At 41.2% G+C, this 10,128-nt stretch overlaps 1 pseudogene; it reads right to left on the bottom strand.

Annotated features, from left to right (window-relative positions):
* Nucleotides 1-2,487: 2,487 nt before the first annotated feature.
* On the bottom strand, nucleotides 2,488-4,933 carry LOC148040615 (pyrophosphate-energized vacuolar membrane proton pump 1 pseudogene; annotated as a pseudogene).
* Between the last annotated feature and the right edge of the window lie 5,195 nt (nucleotides 4,934-10,128).

The raw sequence follows: 10,128 nt of genomic DNA, 5'->3' as shown, positions 1-10,128 counted from the left end.
AATATTACTATTATCTGGGTCGAAACCAGACGATTCACAAGGAACTTTCAATCGATCCCCATATAGGAAAAAAAGAGAATTCCCCATGGAATTCCCTAGTTGAAAGTACATATAAGTGGGGAAAGTAAAAACTAGGGAAAATGGGACATTTCCTAGTGAGAATAAGTAGGGAATCACATAAGACCTTTCCTATGTAGGAAATATTTCCTACATAGGAGAATACAAAATTTTCTATGTAGGGAATAATTCCTATATAGGAAATATTTCATATATAGGAAAAAATTTCTAGAGGTGATTCCCTAGGTACTCTCACTAAGAAATCTCTCATTTTTCCTATTTTTTACATTCCCTACTTATATGTACTTTCAACCAGGGAATTCCGTGGAAATTCTCTTTTTTCCTTATCACTTTATCTACTTTGCCCTTCCTCTTAGACATGCTAATATCAAACAAAAAATTGCACAATAAATTTTTAACTAGAAAATTATATAGAGAATGTCATCATTTCTAAGTAAGGATCAATAACATACATCTAATGATCAAAATAAATTAAACAAATTAAGACATCAACATCTACTTCTAGCAACCAAAATAAAAATGAAAATAATTTTAAAGGAGCATTGAACTAAAAACTAATTAAGCAACATGTGTGTCTTGATTGTTTTATCCCTTAAATCTCCAATATGTTGCAAAGTAATAAATGTTTGTCTACCCTCTTCTCTAAATTTCAACATGGGTGGCCGATAGATATCATCATATGATGGTATGCGTATCACTCCTATTGATACTCAAGTGATCAAATATCATTAGTTAGTATAACCATTTCAAAAAATGACTCATTATCAACATAATAAAGCTGGTAATACCTGATTCTTGGCTTGAAGAAGTGTCAAGGCAAGCAATCTCAATGTCTTCCTTTCTTGCATTGTCTCTTGAGCCATCTTTAGTAACTTGTTTACCTATATATACATAGAGTTAACCAAAGCTCACGATAATACAAGGTTATGAAAAATTTCAATAACACAAAAGAAAGTAATTAGATATTTTGTATCAATTTGGGTCACCAAATTTGTACAAGTTTTTTATCCTTAAAGTTGGTACCTGCATCTTGACTTGAAGAAACATTATTGCAAGTAACCTCCTGATCTCCCTTTCTTACATTACCTCTTTTCCCACCTTTTGTTGTTCTTTAATCTATATTTATATATATACACACAATTACTCAAAGTTTAAAAATATGAATAACTATGAACATTTTAAATTAGACAGAGAGACTAATTAAAGCTAGTTAATCTCAAAATGAATCACCTAATAAAGCAAGATGTAAAATATGTACAAATTTTAATTTTCAAAGTTTAGTAGAAATAAAGACATATACCTATATTGTGATTTGAAGAGACATTAGGGCCAATGACATCCTTAGCTTTCATTGTTCCATTATCTCTTGTACCATCATTTGTGATTTTGTTATCTTTATGTACACATAATAAACCAAAGTTTAGAAACATAAGAGACATTTGTAAAACATCAAAACACGCATTTGTAAAACATCAAAATATCAAAACACACATACATTTTTTGCCCTGTTCTTTACACCATCTGATAGTAAATTGAGCAGGTGAAAACAAGAAATTCATTGTTCATACTTTTATGGGCTCACCAACTTCTCCTTCTGATTTGAAGGATCTTACAGACTTCCTGTTGAACAGTGTGCGAGGGAGACGAGGAACGGAGGAAGAAAGAAGAGAAGAGAGACACGAAACACCAGAAGTGGAACCCCAGAAGTGCATCAAGTGAGCACAATTAGCTGCAACATCAGCTCCTTAGCTAGAATAGATAAAACATCAAGTAGAATAAACATAAGCTTGAACAGACGAATCAACTGAAAATAGACAAACAACAGGAAACAATGAAACATCAGCTAGAACAACTCAACAGCTGGAATAATAATGAAACATCAGCTGGAACATTTCAACAGCTGGAATAAAAATGAAATCAAATATCATCCCATCAGCTCGAAACATTTCTTATAAACAAAGCGTGGAATAATTTCAACGCATTAACTGTAATATAGATGAAATGATATGAAACATAACATGAAGAGCAAAAAAAATCAGCTGGAAGAAAGAAACATTTAGAATAATCAAATGATGAAAAAAATACCGACAATCATTAGCAAGAGCTCATTAGTTTTCTTACTGCTGCTCAGAGCCCAAGCAAACATCTTAGCAATCTGCTTATGGGACTCTAGGAACATCTTTGTATGCCTGGCCTCCAGATCATCATGAAATCGCTCAGACTCTCTCTGCATCTGTAGTTTCATCTCTTCTAATTTGAGAAAGCACTCCCCCAAAGTGCGGATCACAGAGACCAATTCGGAGAGTGGAGTGCTATCAACTGGGGGCTGTTGATGCCGCAAGCTGGACTTTGAAGAAGTCCTATGGTTGAGGAATCTGTCCATCTTGAAAGCCTTCGCGGCCGCATAGTCTATATTGCGGCTGCGCTTCTTATGGAGAGATGTGTAAGAAGTATCATGGTCATCCAGAGACCGGTTGCGATACCAGCATTATCACTTATGGGACCATATGCATCTATGGCTAGACAGGTAGCAATGGTACAAAGCATTCCAAGAGCTGCAACTGTGATCCCGTACATGGCTGCTAGGGTATGGCTAACATAGATGGCAACAGCAATAGCAAATATTGGAACAATTACAGACTTGTAGCCAAGTACCAAACCAAAGATGACATTGGTAGCAGCTCCTGTCCTGCAAGAATCAGCAACATCCTGGAATGGTCTGTATGTATTGCTGGTGAAATACTCTGTAACATAGCCAATTACCAACCTTGCCCAAAGCCCTACTCCAATGCAAAAAAATAGTTTCTAGTTTTGAACCATCTTTGCACCATAGTTAGGATCATATATGTAAAACATGGATGGTAGTGCCAGCCAACAAACAAAAGTTGCACCCAATGTCATTAAGATGGTGGATATCAGCATTCTCTTCAGTGTAGATTCAATATCCCTTAGATTTGAGATCTCGAACACATCAGTTGTGAACAAGGTTGTGATGAGGCACACCACAATGCCCATAGAGCTAATGACTAGAGGGAAGCACATAGCAGTGAAGTCATGATTTGTGCCAAATGATGACATGGAAGCCATAACAAGAGCTACGCAAGAAGCTTCAGCAAAGGAGCCAAACAAATCTGAACCCATTCCAGCAATATCTCCCACATTATCACCCACATTGTCAGCAATGATCGCTGGATTTTGCGGATCGTCCTCTGGGATATTCCTTTCTACTTTTCCAACAAGATCTGCTCCAACATTCGCAGTTTTGGTATAGATTCCACCTCCAACCCTTTCAAATAGAGCCACGGATGAGCATCCAAGCCCATAGCCAGTGATGGCCTCAAAAATGCCCTCCCAATCATCCTTATAATAAAGCTGGAACAGTTTTATAGTGATGTATAAAACTATGAGGCCATTAGCAATAAGTAATAAACCCATCACCGAACTTGATTGAAAGGCGATTTTGAATACTTTGCCTATCCCTTTTCTGGCTTCCAAAGTTGTGCGAGCATTCACATATGTTGCAATCATCATGCCCAAAAATCCCGACACTATGGACGTCAAAGCTCCCAATATAAATGCAACTGTAGTGAAAATCCTTGTAAAGAAAGCTGGGGCACATTCCTGCTTTGGATCGTATCTGCAAGGCTGGGGCTTAGTATTGAACCCCTTCACAGATCCCAAGAACAAGAAAATGACAGCAGCAAATATGCCCATGAAATAAACCAAATACTTCTACTCTGTCAGCAAAAATGATGTGGCTCCTATGGATATGGCTTGCTGAATTTCAGCGCATCTCCTAATAGCTGTTGCATCTGATTCCTTATCCAATCTATCATCCTCATCACAATTATGAAATCAGTGAAATGCCTGCTGGTTCTCGCCCACAATCAAGAAATCAGTGAAAAAGTAATTGCCCTTCTCATCATTGTACTCAAAGGCATATGCCATGATGCTTCCTTCTGTTAGCCCTGAGCTTCTACCAACTTTTATTACCCTCCTCCCCACGATGCTGTTGGTGCTTGCTTGCAAGTCAATAGTTATAACATCTCCCATCTCACCTACCCCTTTGATAGTAGTTGTGACTTTGGAGACATCAAAATTGTCCCCAAATGGAATGAAAGCACCATCAGCTCGCACAAATGTCTCTGCCCCATGAGCAAAAATCATCAAGTAGCAAGACCAATACAACTGAATGTAAGGCATTGACAAAAAAGAACCATCAACAGTGTGCAAGGACAAGAACCACCAACAAGATAAACATACATCATGATCAACAGAGATGAACATGGTTGCACAATGATCTACACGACAGTAAGTATATGGGACAGGCTAGATACTGATTCCCAAGAAACTGTATTAGCATTTGAATCTTTGTCCTTTAACTAAAGACAGTAAGTATATGGGACAGACTAGATACTGATTCCCAGGAAACTGCATTAGCATTTGAATCTTTCTCCTTTAACTAAATTGAGGAGACCATACAATGATAGAAGACACAAACCTCTTTCTGTAGAGAAGCTCTACACCACCGTCCTGCAAAGGCTCAGCAGAAAGAAGCCAGGACCTGGTTGCCTTGTAAGCTTCTTTATAAAACTTCTCCCACTTAGACTCTTCATGTGTGCGTGTTCTTCTCTTTCTGACATTTTTTGAACCATGTTTGAAGGACCTTGGCTGTTGTTCTTCTCTCTTTCTGACATTTTCTGAACCAGATTTGAAGGACCTTGGCTGCCTTTTCCTGCTCAAACAAGATATTCTCCAAATCCCTATGGATCCCCACATCTTCCACTTCCACTTCTGAGTTCACACTGTTCAAATTGGCATCCTTCCAAGCTTCAAAATCAGTTACATTCTCCATCTGAATCTAATCATTTACTAGGGATTCATTGATTTTGATTAGAGCACCATTTCTATCAACTTCAAACTTGGATTTCACAGGATCAGAAAACCAAGATGTCGATTGCTTTCCAGCTAATTTTACTGCAACAATGGGATCTAAAGTCTACTGCAACACCTCTAGAAAAGGTCCATAGAACTATGTAAAACTGGATATCTGAAGTAAATTTGAGAAATTCGAAACTTGTAGTCTCTAGCTTAGCCACAATAGTTGTGGAAACATTCTCTGATACATCATATTTTGTTCCTTTCTTGGAAGATGAGAGCAAGATAAAACAATGACAGTTTGAATTCGCAATACTGCTGCTATTTTCTGGTCAATGTAATACCAAAATGACGATCTGTTTTCCCAAAAATAAAATGCCAATTCGCATATCGGTGGGGACGCGCACAAAGTGGAAGTCATGTGCCCTAATCTTGGAGTCGAAACAGGAGCCCGGGATGTTCGAAGTGGAGAGGCTGAGGGTGCCGTTGACATGGACCCAAGTTGGAGGATCTAGACAACACATACAGTGCCTCTCTGAGCAGAAAAACCGAGTAGAAAAAAAAAACATCTCCTGATTCTTACCAACCCCTTTTCTTCTGGCTCTACATTTCTTACTACTGTGAACTGAAGAGCCTAGGGAACGTAGTGTAGATGCATTTGCATCCTTGTCTAACAATCCACTGCTAGCTGAAGAGGCCTGAGATTGAAAGCATGCACTCACATCTCTTTCAAGGACAGTGGAAGGGGAACTTCTTTGTCCAGGATTGGGAATGATCTCCTACGCGCAGGGAAGTATCCTTCTCTACCGTTAGGCAGTGTCACAAAGTACCCCATGGGGATGACATCCTTGATGGGGAACTGCTCTGTTCAGGATTGAGAATGATCTCCTACGCAGGGAAGTATCCTTTTCTTCTCCCTATAATAGAATCTCATCGGGAAAGTTCATCTGCAAATTTGATATCAATTGACCCTGGCCCTGTGCCATGGCAACTTCCACTGCAGCCTGGCGAGACTCCACAGATCCACGGAAGGGCACTGAGTGAGGGGGATCTCCTGCCCCCTCATGAAGCAGTCTTGCGCACAGGAGAGAGGCTCCGATCCTTACTTGGAGAGCGACAAGCTATGGCCTTTAGGAGATCGACTACTGTTCAAATTCAAAGAGGCAGATAGATGACAGACAGAGTGAAGCAACTAGCTTCCTCTCTCACACTCTATTCTTCATACCACACTCAATAGTGAAAGATACAACCTACGGTCATAAGACCATTTACACCAAAGGCACCGACTTATTTAATGTATCTAACTACTATGGCTAGACTAGCTGTGTCCAGCTCATGTCGGTCAACACACACAAAATGAGCTTGATATTCTAACACTCCCCCTCAAGCTCAAGATAGCATATGTACTCCAAGTAGCTGTCTAAAACCACAGAACTTATCTTTACCCAAAGACTTGGTAAAGATATCTGCTACCTGCTCATCAGTCCTCACATGCATAAGATCAACCTTTCCTGCAAGGACCATCTCACGAATAAAGTGGTAGTGTACCTCTATGTGTTTTGTCCTGGCATGGTAAACTGGATTCATGGCCAGGAGTACACTACTCAAATTATCACATAACAGTTTCACTGGAGCATCAACCTGAATATCCAAGTCAGCCATAAGCTTGAGCAGCCAAGCAATTTCACATGCTGCCAATGCAGCCCCCCTGTACTCTGCCTTAGTACTAGATAAAGCAACCGTAGGTTGCTTCTTGCTGCTCCAACTGATCATGCCGCTACCAAAGCCAAAGGCATAGCCACTCGTAGATCGTCTGTCAGTTGAGCATCCTGCCCAATCTGCATCTGTATATCCAATCAGTATCAAGGGCTTATCTCTGACATAGAACAGCCCATAGTCTATAGTGGACTTAACATACCTCATGATGCGTCTAACTGCATCCAAGTGCGGCTTTCTCGGCTTCTACATAAACTGGCTTATCAGCCCTACTGCATAGCTCAAGTCAGGCCTAGTGATGGTCAAGTAAATCAGACTGCCGACTATCTGCCTGTACATAGTCACATCTTCTACTTCAGCCCCAATGTTCATGTCTAGCTTTACATTCTGGTCCAGAGGTGTATCCAGTGGTTTGCATTCAGCCATGCCATACTTCTTAAGCATTTCCATGGCATAGTGCTTCTACATCAGCCATAAGCCATTTTCAGCTGGTACGACCTCAATACCCAAGAAATACTTTAGATCTCCCAGATCTTTCATGTCAAATTCAGATTTCAACATCTTCATAGCATGCTAAATTCCCATGTCATCATCTCCAGTGATTATCAGGTCATCAACATATATGACCAGCACTACCAAGCCACTATCAGTCTTCTTTGTAAACAGGCTGTGATTAGCCCTGCCAACAACAAATCCAAGACTCTGCAAGTAACTGCTGATACTAGCATGCCAAGCTCTCGGAGCCTGCTTCAGCCCATACAGTGCCTTTTTCAGCCTGCACACATAATGCTGAAAATCAGGGTGCTCATACCCTTCCGGCTGAACCATGTATACATCCTCTGCTAAATCACCATTGAGGAATGCATTCTTAACATCCATCTGCTGCAATTTCCAGCCTTTTGCAGCAGCCAAGGCAATAACAGTTTGTATGGTTGCCATTTTTGCAACCGGGCTGAATGTTTCATCATAATCCAAGACATACTGCTGAGCATATCCTTTAGCGACCAGCCTTGCTTTGTACCTTTCCACACTGCCATCAGACTTACATTTGATTTTATAAACCCATTTGCAGCCAACAGACTTTTTCCCTTCAGGCAGTGGTACCAAATCCCAAGTCTCATTTTCAGCCAAGGCTTTCATCTCTTCGTCCATACCCATGCACCAATTTTCATCCTTTGCTGCTTCAGCATAAGTACTTGGTTCTTTGATCTCCATCACTTTTGTCATGTATGCATAATGCTTTGCAGAATAACCAGAGTACGTCAACCTGTCAACAGGGTATCTGACCCTCTGTGATTGTTTAGGCTGTGGTGCACTACTCAATTCACCTCTCTCATGAGGCAGAATGTACATGTTTTGCCTCGTGCCAGGCGTATAGACAGTCGGAATACCAAGTTCGCTGTCTAAAGTATCGCTAGACTCATAGCCCGAAGTCATTTTGCCAGGTGTCATCATACCATCCTCAATAACTTTCTCTTTTCCTTTGCTGTCCAAGACATCATGTCTCCCCCTCACTGACCTACCCGTGTCAGTGGACGGTGAGCTCCTCAATCTCCCTGTCCATGGGGATACTGTCTGACTGATAGGTCCTGTCATACAAGTGCTCTGCTGCATATCAACTGTAGAGACATGAGTGGAAGGCAGATCCGATGGCACTGTAATTGGTGAGACATACCAAGAGCCCAGCTCATCAAAGATGACATCCCTGCTTACCAAAGTCTCCCTGGTAGAGGGATCATAACATTTGCATGCCTTCTTCTCCTGCGAGTATCCAATGAACACACTCTTATGCGCTTTGGGATCCAGCTTTTTCCTTTTCTCGTCTAGAATGTGCACATAAGCAAGACAGCCAAAGACCTTCATGTGTCTTACATCCAGCTTATAGCCATAGAGCCTCTCAAACGGTGTCATGTCATGAATGCTTGTAGTGGGAGTCCTATTCAGAATATATGCGGCTGTCACAACAGCCTTTGCCCAATAGTAAAGCGGCATATGCTTCTCATTCATCATGGCCCTACCAGCTTCCATCAGAACCCTATTCTTCCTTTCAGCTACTCCGTTTTGCTGCGGAGTGTAGCTGCAGGTTAGCTGCCTACGAATGCCATTTTCAGCCAAAAAATCAGCAAATTCATTGGAGACATACTCCCCACCGCTATCAGATCTCAAGCAAGAGATGTAACACTCAAATTCCTTCTCAACCTGTGCCTTAAATTTCTGAAAAACAGCAAAGACCTCATCTTTTGTTTTCAATATGTAAAGCCAGGTATATCGACTGTAGTCATCAATGAAAGATACATAGTATCTGGAACCCCCCATAGATGCATTATGAGCTAGTCCCCAAACATCAGAGTGCACTAACTGCAGTGGTCGTATACTCTGTCTTACATGCTTGACAAACGGCAATCGTGACTGCTTACCAAACTGGCAAGCCTCGCATACATGACCAATATCTGAATATTGGAATCTAGGTAACCCTGTTACTAGCTGCTTCTTCTGCATGGTCTGCAGCCTCTGCAAATTGACATGCCCCACTCTCTTGTGCCAAATCTCTAAGTCCCTGATAGTGCCAGAATCCTAAGCAAACATAACGGAATTCAGCTCTGGCAGTGTAGCATCAAGAGTGAACATTCTTCCATTTTTGTGGCCTTTTGCGATCAACTTGCATCCATTGCCAAACTCTTCAATAAAGCAGCCATGCTTATTGAAGCGAACCTGCAAGTTTTGCTCTGTCATTTGGCCCACAGACAATAGGTTCTTCGTAATCGAAGGAACATGCAAAACATCATGAAGATTCTTCTTCCTGCCATCATGTACAACCAGAGGCACTTTGCCGTTATGCTCAATGCTATGTTGCGTGTCATCACCTGTGCATACATAGCCATGATTTTCAGCCACCATATCCGTGAACCAATCACCATGAGGGGTCATGTGATTCGACGCCCCCGAGTCAATGTACCACACTACATCATCAGATGATTTTTCAGCAGCCTTATCTTTGACATATTGCATGGCAAACAGTCTATCACCAGAGTCATCTGCCTGACTGGATGTAGCATAATGTCCATGCTGCTTGCCCTTCTGATTTCCCTGCTTCTTCCAACAATCCTTTGCAATATGCCCATACTTTCCGCAGTAGTGACAATCCTTGTCCTTATTTGGATTGTCTGACTGACGGTGCTGCTGCCATGAGCCTCTGCCACGGGAGTTCGATCTCCCCCTGCCTCGAAAGTTGCCACTACCTCTTGCATTTGATGACTGCTGATTGCTATTACTATAGGATGCATTCTGCTTTTCTCCTCTGCAAGATCCATAGCCTCTACCACGGCTACCACGACCACGCTGATTCGAATAAAAAATTGCATCCTTATTCTTTGAGCTGCTTGACCCTGTAGCTAAGCCAAGCTTTACCTCTTCATGAATCAATAATGCAACCAGCTCATTAAAATCAGGCATCTC

The sequence above is a fragment of the Lygodium microphyllum genome, chromosome 2 (assembly GCF_053477565.2).
Source record: "Lygodium microphyllum isolate KBCC chromosome 2, Lygodium_microphyllum_v1.1.10, whole genome shotgun sequence".
In the NCBI taxonomy this organism is placed as follows: Eukaryota; Viridiplantae; Streptophyta; class Polypodiopsida; order Schizaeales; family Lygodiaceae; genus Lygodium; species Lygodium microphyllum.
The sequence above is the reverse complement of the archived record's forward strand: the minus strand, read 5'-3'. Positions and strand labels throughout refer to the sequence as shown.